The sequence below is a fragment of the Pollicipes pollicipes genome, unplaced genomic scaffold (assembly GCF_011947565.3).
Source record: "Pollicipes pollicipes isolate AB1234 unplaced genomic scaffold, Ppol_2.1 Scaffold_2555;HRSCAF=2994_pilon_pilon_pilon, whole genome shotgun sequence".
Taxonomy (NCBI): domain Eukaryota; kingdom Metazoa; phylum Arthropoda; class Thecostraca; order Pollicipedomorpha; family Pollicipedidae; genus Pollicipes; species Pollicipes pollicipes.
The window spans coordinates 1,278,071-1,300,478 of NW_023596136.1; positions in this window are offsets into that span (position 1 = coordinate 1,278,071).

Genomic DNA, 22,408 nt, shown 5'->3' on the forward strand with positions numbered 1-22,408 from the left:
AGGTTACGTCCACATTAGACTGCTTACTGTCTATTGCATGATCCAGATGTAAGTACGTTGGGTTCGTTGAACGTTTTGTGACGTTATTTTCGCTGTGAGGATAAATTTGGCCAAGACCTCCGTCACATTTCAGCTTCCGTTCTGTGTTTACTCCTGATCTCTCGTCCGGACATCGAGGCCGATGGTTGCTTATGCTGTTTTTCATGTCAGGTAAGAGGTCAACGATTATGATCAGCATGCTGCCACGTCAAGGTTAAAAACAAGGTGAAACCCATTATGAAAACCGACCCACCCATCCGAGTTTCGTTGGTTTACACCAAAGTTTGCAGAGTACCGCGCCGGATTACGTCAAATTAGACAGCGAAAGGCAGCATCCCCCGGCTTCCCATCCCGCAGAAATATGGGGCCGACTGGTTGTCTCTGCGCCGGGATAACTTCTGTGCTGCACACTTGTGGAACAGAAGTTGGCACACACAAGTAGATATGCAAGTTCCACTGTTTCAGTGTCTCGCGTCCGGCCCACTGGTACACTCAGTGCGTCCAAAGTCACTTCTGTATTTGACACTCGTCGCAGGCACTCCACACAGCTCGTCCCGCCGGCGCGTCCGTCCCAGCGCTGCCGGCTCTCCGAGTATTCTCGTTACTCCCTCCCCCCCCCCCCCCCGCTGCCCCCCGCGGCCGCGGCCCTCGCACGGGGCGCCTGTGACAGGAGGAGGGGAACGCGAGCGCCTCGAAGCGGCGTTCGCCAAACTACGAAAACATTCACTGGATAGCACATAGGTATTCTCTGACACCTTACACACACCCTTCTTAAGAGAACACCCTCATGCCTTGCATGGACCACCAGTTTCCTGCACCTGCCACCGCACAGCTGAATGCGGTGATTTGCCTCACCTTTTATTTTTACCTTTTTGCGGTGATTTATCTACCTTTTTTATTTTTGTGAGGGTAGCTCTTGCAAAGGCTATCACTCTCTCTCATGCGTGTTGCATCTGTAGACGGCAAGCCCCCATGCTACGGGACGGGTGCGTGCGATTTAGTAGATTTAGCGTGCTATTCCGCGCGCCGTGGAGGGGCATGGACTTGGTAGTTGTGTCGGACCCTGGGCAGAGGGTAGTCCCCTTGCTGACTCTGTGGCGACTGGTCTTTGATCCCTGTCCGGGTAGCAGTGACGAGGCGGCGTCAGGACGGCGGCAGGCACTTCCCGGGCGGAGGCTGTGGTGTCGGTTTTCTGAGACGACTGAGAGGGGCCGGTTTCTGGTGGAGGTGGTCACAATACAGGATGTTTCCACGTGCAGAGGAGTTGACCAATCGTGATGGGGCTACGGTGTAGCGAACACTGGTAGGCGCCGTCTACTAGAAGTCCTGATTTGTCATGACCACCCTTCAAGGCCAAATGACTTTGAATTTCAAACCACCCAAAAGTTACCGACCGTTTTCGGTTCATGAGACAGCAAAATGTTGTTCAGCGTATAAACAAAGTGCGAAATTAGGCTGATGGCCCTCGGATCGGGGGGTCCAAAGTCCGGTATGAAATATGGCAGCAACGGCGCACATTTTACGACTAGCCGTAGGGTTCCCATGTTAAAATTCTCTTCTTCAGGCCCACGGCTCTCTAAATTTTGAACATGCATATGCACAAAAAGTGCACAGAAATGTAGCTGTAACAAATATCTTTCAATTTCCGGGATCAAAAGTGCGCGCCGCGGTACTCCTTTTCGAACTATCAGGCAAGACATAGACCTATGCACGCGCCGCGATGTCCAGGCGATGTAGCAGTCCAAAGCCGGCCGTCCCCAGCGCGGCCAGAGGTAGGACCAAACACTGTGTTAGGTGCTTAAGTTGTGACGCTGACGGCCATTGCTGTGCAGGGCCGGCATGGCCGCCTCAGGACCAGCACAGCAACGATGGCGTAGTAACATTGCAAGCAGCTCTGATTGGGAAGCAGCTGTGCTTAAAAGCAGGATGGTAGACATTTCAACGATAAGTGCTATGACGGCGGGCTGGTATAGCACAGTGACCTTGATATGTAAAAAAATGAGAAACTTCTCTGATTGACCTTGAAGAGCTTTGACACCTCACAAACCTATGGCCTAAGTGACCATGCTCCCCAAAATTATCTGCACGAAGGTTTTTTTTCGGTATGAGGAGAACTTTAGCTTCGATTTCTACAAATGTTACATTTTTAAAATCCCCTTGCACAAACAACCATTATATAATGTCATAATGAAGTTGTTAGCTCGATATCATAAATGATCTCGTTATTGCAGCACAAGATTTGGCATAAATCATAAAGATGCTTTATCCTGCTGACCAACTGCAAATTTTAGGTACAACACAAGCCATTGCACCCATTAACTACAGCATTTGCTGCCTGCATTGGATACATTTACCAAGCACAGGTTTTTCACTTACTTAAGTTAAATACCAGGTTTAGGCTGTATGCAGTTGCATGGAACAATTGCATTTTGTGATGGTGTCCCCCCCCCAAAAAAAAACAATGTTGAAATTCACTAGAAAATGTTGGGTTGCCCTTCTCATGAGGTTGCTAAGAGTATTACAAAATGAAAACTATGGTAAAAGTGACTATCGCACCACAATCACCCACTTTGGGCATCATTTTATGACATCGGCTAGGCTATCGGATAAAATACATAACTACAAGATGAAAATAAGCATTTTGTCAAAATGAAGTGTCAAGACCCGACGAGAAACACACGTTAGGTGGAGGTGAGGTGGGACGACCCTCAGCACAGCCCACCAACAATTAGCACATGTTGATTCTTCTGATCTGGAAAAAAACATGATCTTACAATTTCACATACACTGAATTATTGCAGAAAAGTCATCCAATTTTTGACATCAGATGACCTACTCCAAATACTGCAGGCTTTTGTTAAATGTCATAATAGGTGCGTGCACAACATTGCATCATACCAACATTTACATCATCTCAAAGTGCCATTCATTTCCGAATAAGTGCATCTAATACAATCGCACAGTTGTGCTCAATTGACAGAATGGCCGGTTGGCCCGCTTCATGGGCGGTAATGACCCTGTGGATAAATATTGCCATTTCGTATGCCGAGTATTCAAATGCCAATCAGACAACAATCCCAGCGTTCATATATTGAAACTGACAAAATCCTTAGCTCAAACATCAGTATGCCTGAGAGCACATTGACCAGTCACTTGGCATGCAGCACCCCACAGCCGGTAGCCTATGTCACTATGTTGATAACTGACTCACTGTGCAGTGACTGGGTCATTATATGGTCAGTTTTGGTGCAGAATGTTTAAAAAGAAAAATAATGTGACTTGGAAACGAACAACACACATCAGATTAACCTAGAGGCATCTGAAATTGATTGAACACAATCTGGTCCCCCAACCACCATCCACAGTACCCCACAGCACTTCAAGCGTTTAACGACTGAGAAACGCGATTACACTTAATCGCAAGAAAAAAGACTAAAGATGCCGCTAGCACACCACTGACAACTTTTTGTACAACATACTAAATCTGGTATTAATCCCTAATCTGGTATACTTATAGTATGTGTCGATACCCACCACTCAAAACTTTGGTATTTGGTACCCGGTGTTCTATTGCCCTGCCTTCGGATAGTAGGATTTCTCCGTCATTTGTGCAAGAATTTGGCCTTGAAAGGTGGCTTCCAGAGATAAGGATTTTTGAGGACGCTATGTATATGCTGAAGGAGATTCTGATATTTCGAAAATCCGAGATCGGCCGGTCACGTTTCGGTGTAAGGAAGTTCCCTTAACTTCACTTTTGAATTTGACAGCGAATGGCGTTCTAGAGAGGTCAGAATCTCTCCACAGATGTGAGTTTATATGCCGAAGGCGATACTAATGCCTGAAAATCCAAAACTGCCCATTATATTTATGAGTTACAGAGTTCCCCGTCATTTGACGCTGCATTTGACATTCACAGTAACCTTGAGAGGTCAGGGCGGCCTGAGCCGGCCGCGAACTACTCGAATTCGCAGGACTAGGACGCTGGCCAGCTTGGGGACGGTAGTTTACGACCAGCTGGACGTCCGGACGTCCGGCCAGGGCTGACCTAGCGTACGAGTCTCTTGAGTCGGCGTGTTCGACACAGTCAATGATTGAGGCGAGCGAAAATTATCAGGGGAGGCAACTCCGGAATACGTGTGGGTTGAACACCACGTGATTTCCGCCGCCTGCATGCGAGAGGACGGTGGATAGGTCCTCGACCACAGCGCTCCTGCTTGCTGGTGTGGAGCGCGAGTGTCAGTCACTGCTGCAGCACAAGAAACTTGGTTGCGTTCTACCGACCCGTGCAGCTTCCGCTTATCAGACGATTCCTGACATCGTTGTGACGACACCAGCGGTGAGTCCAAGTCGGGAGGGGGGGGGGGGGGAGGCTATACGTGATAAATTCGCGCATGTGTCTTCTCTAACCTTGCTTGGCCTAACCCGAATCAGTCTTTCCGTTTTGTCGAGCTGGGCACCGCGATGAATTCACGTTGTGGCCAGCATTTCCATAGCTGAGCGTTTCTATGGCGATGTGCAGATAAACCTCCCATGTGGCGTCTAGCCGCAATTCAGACATCTTGCAGTTGCCTTGCAGTGTTCGGTGCCGTGACGGGAACGTTGGCAGTTAGAGCACCGGAGCGCGAATTATATAGATACCATGTATTCATAGCAGAGGTGTCTGGGATGCAGCTGCTAGGGAAGCTGGGGCGTCTTAAACGTCACAGACAGGTTGGTGTCTCGCCTCCGTCCATCCTTGTGTGGTGCCAGACGACGGACATGGCACACGCATACAGGTGTCCGGCCAGTTAGGGTCACATCATTACTCTTAACACGGCCGAAAAATAGCTTCCTTGGTACTGTTTCAGACACAGTGCAGAGCTGATCGCCTGCCTTTCACACAGCCCCTTGATCTAGAGCAGCAGGTCTGCCCTCGGGATTGTTTTGTAGCCGAAGATTAAATTTCAAAGTCTGGCGTGCTTAAGATTTCCTACAATGGTCTCTGAGGACCAGAAGGCGTCGATTTTCCGAGTCGAACCCTGCCATTCATCGGCTGCAGTAGCACGGAGGATTCGCGTGGAGCTCGAACCACAAGGAGGATCGTGGACCCAGGATATGCACGGAGGTCTGCCTCGGAGGGGCGCCGTCAGGAGGCGAGCCGAGATTGCCAGCGGGTCGGTCAAACCACGTGCAGAGGCGGAATGAGCAGTCGTGGACGAGCGTGGGTCGGTAGGGCCGTGGCTTGTGGACTCAGGCTGGTGCAGGCGCGTAGCGGTCGCCGTGCCGTCAGTGGGGTCTGAGAGTTAGTCCATGTCGTAAGGCGAACGGGATAGAAATACCACATGCACACTTAACTGCGATCTTCTTATAACACCAAGGAACTGATCAAGTGCAAACGATCACCATCAAAGTCATATCCGACAATGGTTACTTTATTACTTGTCAAGTAAACGTGATATGTATGTTTATGCATATATGTATGTATATATATATATGTATATATATATATATATATATATATATATTTGTGTGTATGCGTTTATATGTATGTGTAAACACATATCTTTGTTAAGCTCTTAAGTTTATATGGTACCTTTATATTTGAATTACAGTTTGAGTGCTGTTTTTTCCAGAGTCCCAACTCTCAACTCTGTATTCAAAGCCACGGTGTGCCGCTCCACATACGCACGCTAGATCGTCTTCATATCGCTATGAAAACTGCGGAAGTTGAGCCTCTTGGACCGACCCAGGGCTTATCCAGACGGCGCTCTTTATTAGCAAAACGCCGGTCTCTATGCGTGTGGTGCTTGGGGCTCAAATATGCTTGAAAGCCTTTATTTCCGAGCAGCGCGGAGCATACCCTGCGAGCTGTACTGGCGTGTGGACGCACCCTCTCCAGGTTGACTCGACACCGGCAGCAGTTGGTTCTGGCCGGCGAGAGCACCGCATGTCGGCGCGCAGCGCATCACTAACCGCGACGCGCCAGGCACCCGCATAGACTCGCCGTTACGCGGCGCCTCGCCAGCAGTGTGATGTTGGCTCCATGCAAGGCAAGGTTCGGAACGTCGCTTGGGGGGATGCCGGATTGGAGAGGGGAGCACAAAGTGTCCTGGCTCTCATGAGCTCGTGGGATTTAGCCTTGACAGCTGCTTGGAGGCATCTGTCTTCAGTGGGAACTTTTTTAATGTTCTGCAAAGTCTAGGAACATGCCAATCTTGGGCTCATTCGTGCTTTCTTGAGGGCCTGTGGGCCGGCTGCCCTCTCCCTCGTCCATGGTGCCATGGGATGCCAATGTGTGGAACTGAATGGGTGCTGAAACACGGCTCACAACACCACATGGGCGCAGCCGCGCCGTCTGGGCCTCGCCTTGGCGCAATGTCAACACCGGTGGCATGTGCTTGGCGAATCCAGCCGACAAAGGTAAGGTGGCTGCACTGAACAGCGGACAGCTAGCGACCGAGCCGCGTAATGGAGTGCGGTGCATCCAACACCGAGAGCGCTCGGCCGGAGTGTGGCGGTAAATTACCTGAGATTCTCGCGAGTGGTGAAGCGCTGTCACCCCGGATACAGCGTCTTTTTGTGGAGTGGCAATATTTGATGGCGTCATGTGCAATCAGACAACTTACAGAAATATGCCAACGACCATTGTGTATTATTGCCAATATTGGCATGTGGTTATCGTAATACCTTTCGAAACCTCCGGTTTTGGCCCTTTTATCTGGTACAGAGTTTACCTGGTTCGAGCTGTGCAACTCCTAGCGCGTTTCAAAGCATGCCGTGGCAAGGGTGGCTGGACAATCGGGAGCTGATTTTGTCGAGCTTTTCACTTCAACAGCAATGCTATCACCACAAGCAAGAATAGCCCCCAAATTGTCACCGCCTTCAACTCATTTCCTACAGCAGACTCCAGTCAGCAAATATTCTGCCCACGTTAACGACAAACGTTAACGAGGTACTTCGGCCGGAATTTGATCCCGCTTGTAAGGCAATTCCCCCGCTGATAGAGGTCATTAGCGCTTGCTGTTTGTCACCAGGCCGTGCTCTTGGCCCCAGGACGTCAAGCCGCGTTGCAGGCGCCAGTGCGATGACACGTATGGAGGTCGGACGTATGAAGTGCAGTGTGAATCATAGCCATCTACACGCGGACGATGATTCAAACCGATCACGGGCGATAGTTCTCTCCATTGAGAGTTAATCTTCTAAGGGGCATGAAGTTTCCGTTTTGGCTGCATTGATGCTCTCGCCGCTCATTTTTGTCGCAGATACGTGCGTGGCATCCGCCCTCTCACTCAAACTCCATCTTTTATCCTCGCGATGCCCCGTTTGCCAGAAACAAACCGCATGCACCAGCCGCGAGTGAGAGGAAAGAGACTTTTCCATATTTGTATGAGACTTGAACTGAAATAGCCATTTTCGAGATCACTCCCTGCAGTGCACAGCTACACGCTTTTTAAGAACTTAAAACCAGTTGTTTCTGAGGAAAGCGTACGCGAACTTGCGCAGACTATTTCGCGCCTTTGATTTCGAGGGTTATATTCCCCGCGGAGCCCGCCCTACCTGCCAGGGTGAGAGGCGGGCCACGCCACGTAGCCTCAGCAGCTGAGTGCGTCGTAAAGCCTGATGACGACGTCGAAGACATTCAGCCATATATGGCGCCAAAGAAACGTCGCACGAATTCCCCCACCTCAAGTATTTGTGCATTTGTGCTCAAGGTAAAAAAAAATAATATGATAAACGGAATATTCGTGCATGGAGCAAAGCAGCATGACTCGTCGCCTAAGCAGAAAGCAGTTGGTTTAAGGGAGTGTTCCACACGTGTATGGGGTTTTGAACTGAAATAGTCATCTTGAAGGCCATTTGGTGCAGTTCACAGCCATCCTCTTCTCAAGACATACCCTCCTAGTTTCTGAGGTACACGTTTAGCTCAGAAACTATGCATGCAGAGCTGCAGGTTATTTCGGGATACTATTTCAAGGACACCCAGGCATGCATGACGACATAAAAACGTCATCCAAAATCTGTTATTATATTTGCCATGTGGCAATCAAGGTCGAGAAAACATAATTGTCAAGACGCTCATATCTATCGTTCGTGAGTAGGATTTCCGGACATAACTGCCGTCAATTGGCTCTCAATGAATGTTTCGCAACGTGCGATGACATAACCCAACAATGACGTCTTGAGCAAGATGCTGACTAAATTTAGAAGCTGCGTTGTCTGGAGCACCATTTTCCACTTCAAAGTACACAAGTAGTCTTAAAAGCTCATTTCATCACATCTGATGTTTGCTTCAGTATCTTCAAATATGGAACATTGCATTTGACAACCACCAATAGTCGTTGATTAGTTAATGAATAAATACATAATAATGAGCAATAAATATGGTATGTCATAGCCAATATTTCAAGCATTTAGGCATTTCCACCAGGGTTTAGGCATGCCGGGCATGGAGCTGCGACTCAAAAATCTTCAGATGAGCGTCGTAACTGAAAATGCAAAAGAAAATTAGAAAACGCATCATCGCGGAAGAATATACCTTCAGACCACGAGAAAGGGTAAAAAAAAACACGCACATATCGCTAGTAACAGGAACGTTCACGCTTGAGCCACTAATGCCATCTTGTGGCACTTTAAAGGGAATGTTCCATATTTGAAGATATTGAGGTAGGCATCAGGTATGATGGGCAAAGCTTACTTGTAACTATTGGTAAGCTGTCAAGGTTCAAAAACGATGCTAAGTAGCAAAATTGCAAAGTTTGTAAAAATGCGTCCCATTGCGTCATTGTTTGGTGGCGTCATGGAATGGTTTTGTGACGACAGCAATACCTGGCAGTATCTGGCATCCAGACCTAAAAAAAGGCCTCGAAACACACGAAAGCTGACGCTAACCGGCCAGTGTTGTCGCGGGAGCGGTGTCGGGAGGGAGATTGGTGGGTGGTTTGTTTGTGGATTTTTGTCTTGGTGCTGGCCGTAAGAAAAGCTTTGGTGGACTGTCTGAGATAGGCAACGTAGCGATCGCTAGCTTTGGTGGCACATTACTAATGTCAAAGCACGATATGTTGTGCTGCTGCTGTTGCTGCTATGCTGTTGATGATTTTGTCACTACTTTATTGTCGACACATCATTGCCTGCACTGCTGTAATCCTGACATTGATTACAGCAGTGCTGTGGTGTGCACAGTAGTTACTGTCTTTATTATTTGTAACTGGAAATGAGGTGTCCTGCGAAAATTAACCAATTTGTAACGTTGCTATATAAAGCCAAAGCATTGCTATCACTATGGTAAAGATGGTAAGGTTGGGCTACCAAAGATATTTTCTTTTTGCTTAGGATTATTTATGCAAATAATAGTTAACCCTGACATAGCCATTGTGGTGCAGTGGCATTCTTGCTGTTGATAGTCCTTTGGCAGTTAAAGCAGTTGTTACCAGTCATTCATATCGTATAACCTGCTGTCTCATAGGCTTGACATAGAGTAGTCAACCAATGTGGTACATTGTGCAGAAACACGGGTCAACAGCTTCATTGTGGCACTACTTCAGTGCTGCGCTGTGGCATGACATAATGAACAACGATTTGGTTTTGTACTGCAATCCATGCTGCTTTCATAATAAATTTCGTCATGAAAAATGGATCAAGCGTGCCCTCATGTGTTTACTCACCATCTGACGTATTACTGACCAAAGACACATGATGCGATATGCAAATCCTTTTCAGCAGAGCAGACAACCAATCAGTGACATCATTTACTCAGCCTGTTCTGTGAATCCACAAAACGTAGGTGAGAAAGACGCAAACACATTTCCTACTTCCACAGTCATGCAGCATGCTGCAGCCATCAGGCCGCTTTACCAAAAAATAACAGGAAAATTTTACATGTGGTGAAATGACACTGCGAACATGCTGACCTTGCACAAGCCTAGAGACATGACAAGTGCATGCAGTTATGTTTGGATGGGCAAAGTGCAAGGAAGTGATGAAGCTGTCAGTGCACACGAGGCTCATGATAAAAATATTGCTAAGTGCTGTCCAAGACACCAGCAGCAATACTTTTCCACCTTTCTCAGCGCCCAGCATCTCACACAAGTTGCAGTGACTATGACATTGATGACACACGAGCAATGCCCGCCTGCTCACAAAATTTGTGAAGACAGTACAATGTGCGTCAGTAATAATACCGCACTGTAGTTTCCACATTCTTTAGGGAAAGATGATTTTGCAAAGCCACATAGTGTGAGCCTCTACTGAGCATCCCCATTAACGAGTTACACGCACCAGCCCCTATTGCCAAAATGAATTGCTGATATAATGGCATGCAGTGGATTAATTACCTGCTGTAATACCTCAATAGGCTCAAAATGTTGGCAAGATAATAATGAAGTACCAGCTTGCCTTTGTACACCCCTGTAACATAAGTGCTAGTGTTTCTGTTAGTGTGCTGGCATTCCTTTGTCATGTTCAAACACAAACATAAAGGTAGAGGCAGGTATCAATATATCACATTTTATTGGGGGTCAGTAGACTTAAAGAATACCAAAACAATCTTCTCTCTCAGAATTACAAACCTCGCACGCACACTCACCATCACATTAAGATCAATACAAGCTACTGGCACACACCACCAGTGATCACACACATTCCAAGCCCTCGATTCACACTTTTTTGTCAAATAAGTGTGATCTCACATTTGCACAGCTCGCAGGACTTTCAAATTACAGGTTTCCTCGCAATTCCCGCACAGATTTCCAGTCATAACGCCGCATTTCACCGTGACCTCCCTTCAAAACAAAGTCCCAACGTGAGTTCATGGTAATGCAGCTCAAGAGGTTATACTTGGACGCCATTTTTTGTTCAAGATTTAAATTTGTCGTGCAATATGTGTGAATATTTAGTGAAATATATATATATATATATATATATATAATTACTGTCATGTTTCCCTACTTTCATAACGCCTTGCTAACTCATAAACCCGTGCAAGGTTCTGTGCTCCGGTGCACTAGGCGCCAACCGAGCTGTCATTAAGAAATACGTCAGAAGAAGAAAAAAACGCCAACAGGTGAAAAACGACGGACTTGCCGTCGAGTCCTTTATCATAACTTTCGGGAGAGTGGTCGTTTTTGGGTGCCGCACTTGTATGCAGATAGCGGCGTTCGTTTTATAACATTGGCCTGCGGCCTAGAAATGAGAAAAAATGACCCGCTCACGAGTGCAGCACAACCCGAAAGTGCTCACGCTTACGTTCGCGACACGCATTCAGCAGCGAAATCGTGCTAACAGCCAATCATCTTCCGCGCATTCTATCATACGCGGCGCATCATCGCTTGTGCGAATGAACCAGCGGCCATGCTGTTTTAACCACAAGCAGGAAACGGCCTGTAGCATGACCGCGATCGCATGCTGTTTCAATGATCTCATTAATGCTGAGGCAACCCTGAAATAGGCTCTCAATAAACCTTTTTGCATTTTTGCGGGGTGTAACTCAGGAACCAGAGCGTTTTGGGTCTTAAAAAGGACTTGACCGTGAACTGCATCAAAAGGTCCTCAAGATGGCTATTTCGGTACAAAACGCTATACACATGTGGAACATTCCCTTTAAGTATCCACAAATGAGTCGCCGTTCGGTGCAGAGGCAGCCAATATTGCGGCGACTATGACGTCAAAAACCCGATCAGATGATGACGTTTAAAGGAGAAACTTAACGAAGTAGTGAAATGGTGTTATTTAAATGAGTGCTTTACACTCAAACCATGCTGATGGTAACAGGTAAGCTTTTTGCATAAGATCTGACGTTTGCCGCAGTATCTTGGAATGTGAAGCACTCATGCCACCTAGCGGGAGCCTCGTCCGAGCGCCGAGCGCGCATCCCGAACAGGCAGCTCTATGCGGGCGAAGTCTCGGTGGGGACTCCCAGGTGCATGCAGTCTTGCCTCATCATCCTGTCTTTTTCAACGCTGAAAAGGTCACGAATGACCGAAAAGGCTCTAATCCAAACAAAACCATATCTAAGCATCCTTGTCGAGTGTTCCGATCGCTCCCGGGCCAAACCTCGTTTCGCTTGCAATGACCGAATCACGTTTAGCGGATAGTTTCTGAATTTTGATGGATGACATTTGAACATGCGCTGATTGGTCTGTATCCGTACTCTAGCTGGAAGAGATCGTATTACGCGGCCGCGTTGCAGGCAGATCATATTGCCTTCTCACTGGTGCCGTAAGCGCGAGCCGCATGTCCGGCCATGGAATGAAAGTAAGGAAGCTGCAGATTTGAAATGTTTCCAAATGTATTAAATGCGTAGTTAAATGCATCGCAATGTTCCGCTCGCCAGGCCGGGGAACACTGCGATGTTGGTAGCTGTGTTATGAAGCATCATGTGAGGCACATCGCCTCAGATCCCCATCATGCGAACGTTTTGTCCTGCTGCCTCAGCCCCTGCCATCTGCGACGCAGATTGAAACGAGCTCACGGCACCGCCAGTGCTCCCAGCCGCCGCCTTTGACGTCACGCCGTCAGTGACCGCGCGTACATTAATCGCCCATATTGACATTTATATGCCATACGAGCGTCAAATGCACTGGCCTGCTGGGCCGAAGCTCAGGCTCGAAAAGATGAGAGCTGGCAAATGGAATTATTTTTAAGATGAAAGACGAGCGTTCAGGCAGGTTATATGCATTGTGCACTATAATTTCACTATGAAGAGCCGACATGTTTTTTAACGACCCTTCCCAAACTAGGTAGGAACTGACAACAAGCTCTAGACAAGATTCCTTTAAACAGATGACGCTGAAAATGCGTGGTTTCAGCAAACTGTAGCCTTTCTCACAAAGAGTTGTCACAAAAAGTTTGTGTTTGTAAGTTGCAACTTAGAATTTACAAACTACAACTTACAACTGTTTCACAAAACTAGCGCGGTTGCAGAATTGTAGTTGTAAACCTCTGCGCCGTATGTAATTTGTCGCCGCCAATCACCGGCCGTGCCAAGGACGTATAAGAAGTACGCCTGGCCAGCTTTTTAGCACCCCATACGCCCAACGTTGACGTTACGTCACTGGGGTCTTGACATAGCGAGAGCAGCACGCAGCCCCGCACGATGCATATTACGATCTGGATATTTGCGTTTCCGTTGGTTACAGATGCACTGCATGCCAAATTTGCTGAGAAAAGCCACCCTTTCCTCCTTCTGTCCCTAAAAATACCTTGCGTTAGCAGACGATTAGTTCGGTGTAAATACGGTAAACCTAAACTAAATTGCATCGCCCATACTGAGCGGGACGTTGGTGTCAATGCATACAGTCGGGCTCGCCGTTCTCACTGTCCCCGCGCCTTCCGGCGCCGGTTTCTGTGACACCCATGTGCACGTGCCCAGGGTCGCACCCAGAATCCTGGTGGAGCAGGAATGACACAGGACTTCATTGAAGGCCCCTGGTGAAAGTTCATAAGTTTGAGCGGGCCCCGAAGTCTCATTTTCTTTCGTTTCTGTTTTTATCCACTTATTCCGACGGGCGTCTCCATGAAGGGGCCATGGAGTGGACCCTGACATCACATAATTGTTTCGTTCAGGCGTCGTCGTCAGTGGAACACTGGGGCCCATAGAATACTTATGGTTCGACGTTCTGGCGACACGGGCGCGGGGCCTCATGATCGATTCAGAGGCCCTCTGAGGAAACGTTGGTCTCCTTTATGACGCCGGCCGTCCTCTGACGGGAGCAGTTAGTGCGACTCGGAGTGGAGGCTTTCAGTGACGCACAATAATTTCTTGCAGGTACAGGGATCTACTAAATAACACAGGGATCCGTTACGTTCCATAAGCAGACATGACTACTAGTGGCGCCGCGGCCGACCCTGGTGGCAGGATATTGAACTAGTGTGTTTACCGCAGCGTTGTCTCAGAAGTAAAATTTTGTGTTTGCGCGTGCGCCGTGTGCCATGGAGTCATAAATCATCATTTGCTAGTCCATATTTTGGTGCAGAATTTAATTCTTTACATGACGGTAGGAAAAATAGTTGTTAAGCTTTGAGCATGTCGTCGCCAAAGTAATTAAATCAGAGTAATGTCAAGAGGGTTGCCACGTGTAAACTCAATTGCCGCGCGAAGCGCCCACGCGGAACATTCAAATTACGCAGCACCAGGTCGTTAAAATATCATATCATTTCATTGCTAGGGCGGATAATGATAGACAATTTAATTCCGCGTTTGATGGTGTTACGCATCTCCTGGTGTGATTTAGTATGTCGTCGCGAATTTCAGTCAAACTAATGGATATCACGGATGTCACCTGCGCGCAGGACGTCCGTGATGTGGCGTGCGCGTATTCTGTCCTTGTCAGTGACAGGACAGTCGTGCGCAGGTCGACGCTTGTCTACAAGTTTTAACATTCATGCATAAATGCAGAAATGTATGTGCGTGAATGGTTTTACGCATAAACATGAAAACGGTCAGGTACAAATGTGTTTGCGCATAAACGTATGTATTGATGTGAGCTGCTTCACTACAAGGATAACGGGGCCCTGGTATCAGCAGCTGATTCAGCAGAACCAGATAATGTGAAAATTAAAATATGTTCGGCATAGTCACTGCACTTTGCTGCCCCCCCCCCCCCCTCCCCCCTTTGCACAAGCGTGTTCGAATCTGGTCACGGCGCCGCGTCTGTCTGCGCAGAAAATTGAAGGTCTTATTTCATCAATATGGCGCTTAGAATATAGCAAGTGTAACTCAGCACAGCCGTAGAATCAACAGACATAGCAAAAATCCAGGTTCTGAACGAAAACCAGTAAAAATAACGAGGTTTCTTTATTGCACACAAATTTGAAGGCCAACCATAACAGTTGGCGGCGGTGCCGCCGATACCACGACGACCCGCCTACGCGCGAGGGCGACCACCACGGCTTGGGTGGCTGTCCAGCCCGGTCGCACCATCTTCCATGCGGCTGGGTCACTGGCCGCGTCTCCGTAGAGGCAGCGCTTCCTCGCAGCGTTCTAGAAAGTCTGCCTGCGATGTACAGCCGCCACGGCACACTCATGCATTGGACGCGCCCTTCTTTGACCCACAGAGCAGGTGATTCAGGACCCTTGCTCGCATCAAAAGGATCTGCTTTGGGGCCTGTTTGAAGTTTGCTGCACTGAAGTATGTTGAGGTCACGAAATAATTTAGTTTTAATTCATTTTGTTGTTCAAAGGTACCTAGGCGACCCACACGTGAATTAATTTCATGACAGTGGTGGCCAAGAATACGGAGATGGGGCGTAAGGGCTCCAGTTCTGTGCTTATGCCACATGGTCACTACCAGCTCATACCCATGTTCTCTCTCCTTTTCTTTCATCACATCACCCTCCATCACATACTCCTTGTCCTTTCTCATCTTCCCACCCTTACAGTGCACTCAGAAGGCACTACTTTATTGGTATCTCCCACTGCACTAATACAACGCACATGCCATCCTTGCTGGTGTGTCTCACTATTATATAGGATAGTGTCCACACTTTTGCCCACAAAGTAATGAAGGTCTTTAAACAGAACTGGCACACTGACAGTACACCTTGCTTTTTGCCGAACAGGAAAACAAAGAGCCTTGAAGATTTTGGTGTTTAAAGACTTGGCAACGAGAGCAAGAGATGCTTTGATAACTGTATTCTGAGGTGTCCCATAGAACTTCAGGGTGCTGATACTCTTCATCTGAAAAGGATGGAAAATGGTTCAGGAAAAAGCAAGCATTAAATGAACATCACTGTCACTCTGTACCACATGAGCTGTGAGATGAAAATGGTAGTCATGTTTATGGTCATGCAGGAGAGCAACTGAAATGCAGTGGAACATGCAATTGACTTGGCATTATGCTCTGTCCATCATAACATCATTGAAAAGAATGAAGTTCATAAAATTGAAGGAATTAAGAAATGAATAGTGTTTGTCATCAATAAAATCCAACAGAGTGAAAACTGGAAATGTCAAAACACATGGTGATACTTCTGCCATGATACACATGATACCTGCTTTTAATTGTCTTTAAAAAAATTGGAAGTTCCCATGGATAATCAAACACCAACATAGGTTTGTGTACTGGCCAGAAGAAATGTAGCATTCGGTTGGGTTGGGAAATGCAAGCCTGACACAAGGCTCAGAAGCATGATCATTACAAGGACATTCAGTGGGCAATACTCCCTCAAAAGAGACCAACTTCAGTCCTACTGCAATGTAGCATCCAGCAAAATGTCAACATACATTGTACAGTGGTACCAAAGGTGCTCGAATGAATAAGGCCTTGCCAAACAGCTGAATGAGGTCAACAATGCAGTCAGCAAAAGGCATCTGCTGAATGGCATGGAGGTAAGATCAATGTGCAGACTGTTTGGTGCATGGGTGTGCCAGCATAGCCCAGACCACGCTGGGCTGAAGTTCCTGATGTTTTGTTTGCATATGATCACCATCACAGCATTATGATTTCTTCAGTATTTCTATCAGACTTACTTCCCGCATGGCGAGGTCAGAATTCTGAGGGTTTTCGTAGGTGCTGATACCATGGGAAACTTGTGCTAGAAACCTTAGGCTGCATAGCATTGATACTTTTGTCAAACCTGTTAAAAACACTTCCATGCAGTATGCAAAATTATAATTCATGAACATTCATTGCTTATTGGAGGCCATTAACAATGAACAGGCAACAGCTGAATCCCAGTCATTGCTCCTGCATATAAGTGTGCTGCTTCTGAAGCCAGAAGTCAGGTTCAAAAGGATTCAGATGTGTAGACCCTAGAATAATGTACAAGATCAATTTAGTTTTAGATGTGGGCATGACCAGAAAGTGCTGGAATGTAGATTGTTGCCATGCGTGTTGGTATTATGATCAGGTGACGTATGTTGCAAATCAGACATTGCTAGCCTTCCTGGTGTAAGCAAATGAAACACTCAATGTATGCACATGTTCGTTAATGCAGGCATACAGATATGCTGTTAGGTGTGAGATCCAATTGATGCTTAAAAGAAATTCTCAATTTTGTTTTGTTTGCAAAGACCTTGGTTTATCAAACTAACTGATCTAACCTCATGCAATTCCACGGTAAGTATACCATGTTTTCACCCGTGAAAAAAAATGACGAGGAAGATTGGATGATGCATCAGGGTATCGAAGGAGCATTCAAGTGTGAAACAATACGCACCTTTCACCCATCTTCGCCAGACACGTCCCTCCTTGCTGCTGAAAAACCATGTCCACAACTCCAACGCGCGAAGCCGGAGCGGCGGCAACGTTATACAGGACGCACAAAGCACCCGCCGTTTCAGCGCCAATTATTAGCAACGTCTGTCGCAGGCGCGCCATACTCGTATTAAATGCTGGGAATATATAAACGTCTTGATAATTATTTTCTTTCCTTATGCGCCCCAATGTCCGCAGGTATACGGCGTTTAAACCGTAACGCACTTTTAACAATATCAGACCCCTGAGCAAAACGGAGCAAGATCGTGTGTTGGTTACTAGGCCCACTGTCCGACATTTAACCATTTCATTGTGTCAATCAATGCGGGCCCTATTATTGCTATATTTCCTATCTCCCTTTTTTGTCGGAGGACCCCAACAATGCAAGAGGCCCGCTGACACGCCAGGTCCCGTCACCGTCCCCTTCTAGCAAACGGGCCCGCTGCCGACTCGGATTCCCTTGCGGACACAGGATCCTTTGTCAGGCACTGGGGCCTCATGATAAAACAAGGTGGCTCATGTTCATCTGCGCTTAGCAAGCCTCTGCGCCCACTTGCCATTAGTTCGTACCAACAGCAGGGGCGCAATCGAGATTTTCTAAAGAGAGTGGGAGCATACCTCGGCGAAAGCGCATCACGCCAATTTTCCTTTTTTAAGAGCGCTGTGGTAAAGGTGAAGACCTGTGAGCAGAATGGAGCGCCCCTTGACTGTGCTCCTCCAGGACAATCACGCTGCGGCGACAGCAGGGTTTGACGACTAGGACCTTGTAGGCGGGAGTCGGTTTGTTTACTTTGTGAGTTTGTGAGGGCCTTCGTTTGACACCGGCCTAGCATACTTGGTTGCCCCCCCCCCCCCTTCACAAATATTTGGACCCCAATGCTACAAAATCTTAGGAAAATATAAATATCACGGGGGCCTTCTTCAGACATGGCCTGCGGTTGATGAACGTTCTACTAAAATCAAGGACTATTCCTTGCAACCAATTTGAAAAACTATCCCACATTAAAATCAAGTGGCCTAAGAGCCGGTAAAAAATTGTTTAGGGCGAGGTTAGGTTTCCAGTTCCTCACAAGGGCGTAATGCCGCAGAATAATTTGTTTGAGGGGAGGGCGGAAAATGGCTCACCCTATCACAAAATATGCATTTCATCTGGGCCCTGAGCCTATCCCCAATCACTTAGAAAAGGTGACGCCCCTACTTGCAGGATAATAGAAACACTGACCGAACCAGTACGACTTTGCTTGATACTTCTAATCAAAGTTTGAAGGGCTATTAATTGCCTTGCCTCCAATCACTTTCAATGCTGCAACTATTCTGCGTTTCCGCTACGCCACGGCAATGGAGACAGCAGCGGTGGGGGCCAATGACACAGGGCACCATTGACGTCGCACGGGATTCCACTAATAGGAATTCCAATGATGCCCCCCCCCCCCCCCTCCAGTGTTTCACCCGCCAGCTGACATTGCCAATTTTCGACGAGCGCAGAAAAACAAATTTCATTATGGATCATCATAAATAACGCGGTTTGTAAACAAAAGCAAAAGAAATGTATCGGAATTGTCAAGGAACAGCACATTAGGTTCCCAATGCCAGCAATCAAGTACATTTGTCATTGTATTCACCGTGCGCCTTCCAGTTTTTAGCAGAAGTAAACAGAATATTGACACTGTCATGGCAACCAGCGAAACAGTGATTCAGTGAACGAGCGTAATATTAGTGCTCTATTACCATGCTAGACACGCTTATTCTACTCACAGACATGGGATTCACGCATCGTTTACACCCGGCGATAGCTGTCCCAGTTTGGCGTCAGGGTGAATGTCGTCGCATACCCGCAGCTTGATGGACGAGTATACCTGCTTTCGCTGGCATGAGTAGAAACTACACTTAAAATTAAGACATTTCATAAAATATTAGTACAGCCATTTCATCTTGGCAGTGACTTCGATGCCAGATGGCCTACTCACGGAAAATGATCACCTTCGTACCAGTACCCTCCCACCCCACCACCGCGCGAGAACAAGACAACGCAGGATTTCGATCGGATCGGCGCGGGTGCCAAGGCCACTTACAGTGATGGGTAATAGCGCAAAGGAATAAATTTGCTGCACGCTTGGTTGCACGGGCCATGCGCGGAGTTAGAGATAATTAAGTCCATCGACTCCATCACTGGATGCTTCCTATGAGTGTTGTGTTCTGCGAGCTTGTTTGCCCTTCCACTTCCTCTGAGTGCTTTATTTTGCCCCGGGGGATTCCTGCAAGCTTCCCTCTTGTGCGAGCTTTGCGTCCACAATCCATTCTCGCTAGTGGCATTGCCTTAAGCTTACGATCACCTATTCTACAACGGGGTAGGCCATCGTTGATTTGTAGTTGTAATTTGTACTTTTAATCATACAAATGCACCGCGACTGGAAAATCAGCTGGTCTTTATGAAACATACCAAGGTACGGTTGTAGAAATTCTCGAGAGATTTGTCAGTTTTTGTGTGTGACTTTGTAAGTTTGTAATTTGTAGCTGTTGGTAGGTGTCTGCTTTATGAAACACATTTTTACAACTACACATACAAATTTAGAAACTACAGTACAAATGTACAAAAAACTGCCTTTGTGAGAAAGGCTACAGATGTGCGTCGCTGACAGCCTTGTGCATGTGGTAGTCCATTGTTTCCTAGATGATGCGCGCATAAGGAAATCTGCTTCTCAAGAAATTCAGGGTGCTGTCGACTTCTGCTGACACGGATATGAATTGTGCGTAGGAAAGCGTGGAATAAGGTAAGAATAGATTGACTTCTGAAATTGCTCATAACAAGCAGGACAAAACGATCACAGCACTTAAAAAATGATCCCACGCTCATAGTAATTACTTGACTGTTGGCGAATGCAGGGTGGGAAAAAAAACATCATGCTTGCCGAGGTAAACTAGGCGGGTAACGATATAATTATGCACCGCAGTCCACAACCTGAAAATAAAAGACAGAAAATACGCAGAGTGCCCCTTCCATCGCTTCCATGGAGACCGGTCTTTGTTTCGGGTTACACAAACACGCAAGGCGCACGGATTATATACCAACGACAAAATGAGCAAAATTCTAATGGTATTGAATTTGTGAGGGTGGGAAATAATGAACAGTACTCTTACCATTCTGCTGACGTAGCCAGCGCGACCCGCCCAGTTTACTTTAACTATAGGTAGAGACTTGCCCACTAACATTTTTAAGAGGCAGAGCAGAAATCGAACATGTTCCTTGAGGTCATGATTTGGGTATCCGTCTGCCTTTGAAGACCGGTGCGCGGGGTGAGCCTTTTCACCGCTTCACTACTTCATCACGAGGGCCCTTTCCGTCGCATATTGCGAAGAAGTGCCAGGCTTAGTCCATCTGGCAATCAGTTCGATGAAAGCATGTGTTCCCTAAGTTAAAAATATTTTATAAAGGGCATCTGATATGTCGGTGAAGTAATTAATTTTCCGGAGTGACTTGTTTCCTTCGTCAGAATTCTGTCAACGTCCTTTAAATGCGCTTACCGTCTCGGACTTTTTCTTCTTATATATTTTTCTATATGTATCTTCGCCATACATTTTCCAGGAGTTTGGTGCAATGTTAAAAGCGTGGTGCAGGTTGTATGACCCATCGTTTGCACTCCACTTCGCCAGCGTCGGCTTGTTATGTTGGTCAAGTGCGCAAGAAATGACTTGAGGGAACATGATCTCGAGCAATCGTTGTAATGCCCCGGCCTGCATTTTTCATTTGTGAGGTCGCCGACGTTTTTTCCATGAAGTGTTCTGTGGTGAACCCACCGTCGACCGCTTGCATCACCAGTTTGGATTCTGATGATGCACACCGACGCAGGCGAAGTGTGTTCCAGTGGAACTGAACACCGACGCGGGCGGAGTGCGTTCCGGTGGAACGGGCCAGCTCACACCATGCCGCGCGGAGGCCGTCGGGTGAAAGCCTGACCGCGTCAGCAATTTGATTTGTGTACACGTGGTATGCGATCCGGAGGTTTGCCAAAACCAGGTGCTTATGATGCACCTCTTTGATCCCGCCTTTGTCACGCATGTTGATGCAGTTGTTCATACCAAGCATCAATCTGCTGATAACGTCTCTCTAAAAAAAAACGCATTTTGCAAATCCTTGGCCAGAGGATTTGGCGACGAAACGCTGGTTTGGCCTGTCCGAGGCTAGTGGTGTCACCTGCAAAGGCATGCTATTAAGGTTGTCTTGATATGTGGCGGATTAAAGCGATGCGAACACGCTCTCAAAACGTATTACATACATGACATATGTAAATATATGTAAGCATATGTATACACATATATGCATAAAGATATATGAGATATGAATACAAAACACATTTGAAGGGTGCTGCTCTGCACGACTGTAAATGGAGCAGACGCCTTAAGCTGGGCACGTCCACAAGTCATAATCATAGACCATGTGGTCTCTGCTGACGCAAGATCCGGTCATTTGTGCTCGCCTCTGATTCTGACGCGATTATCTTGTGCTGGTTGAAAAACACGCAACAAAAAATAGATAAATCGATCAGGAGTGTTTTTGCGAAGCCCGGTCATAACGCGCTTGGCATCTATTGATGGTTACCAGGGCGATCCCGTGGCGCTGATGACATTTCCGGTCCGCTTGGTCTGCCCCGATCGAGGAGCATGAGTACAATGGAAACAACAACAAAAAAAACGAGGCGACCACAATGGATGGGCGAGGGAAGGGGTAGACCAGCGGCACGACCTGAATAGGCGCGGAGGGAGATTGTGATACACTTCGACAGCAACGAGTGCGCATGCCCGCGACACTTGAAATCATCCAGGGCACAAAAGTGATCCGCAGCGGTGACAATACTGCAGCCAGTTTGAGCTCTCTCGAGATCTTGATAAGATCACGTAAACAGCGTCGCGCTGGAGGTTGCAGTCCTGGCGAAGCCCGTCCTAGCTAGGTGCTCTTTGTTCCACCTGTCGTAGTGTTGTCACCTGACACCCAGGCCGGACGAGATGAGGGCCGGCCGCCCTGACGCCGCCTGGCCCTTTCACGCCAGGCGCTCCCTGAACTGCGCAATCCCGCTCTGGGATCTTTATTTCCGGTGATACAGCTGGAGACACCAAATTCAAAGAGCAGGTAGCGTGTACGTGACCTCACTTGTGTCGCATTCTAGGGCTTCTCGGTCATGACCTTCGGGTCACATTTTATC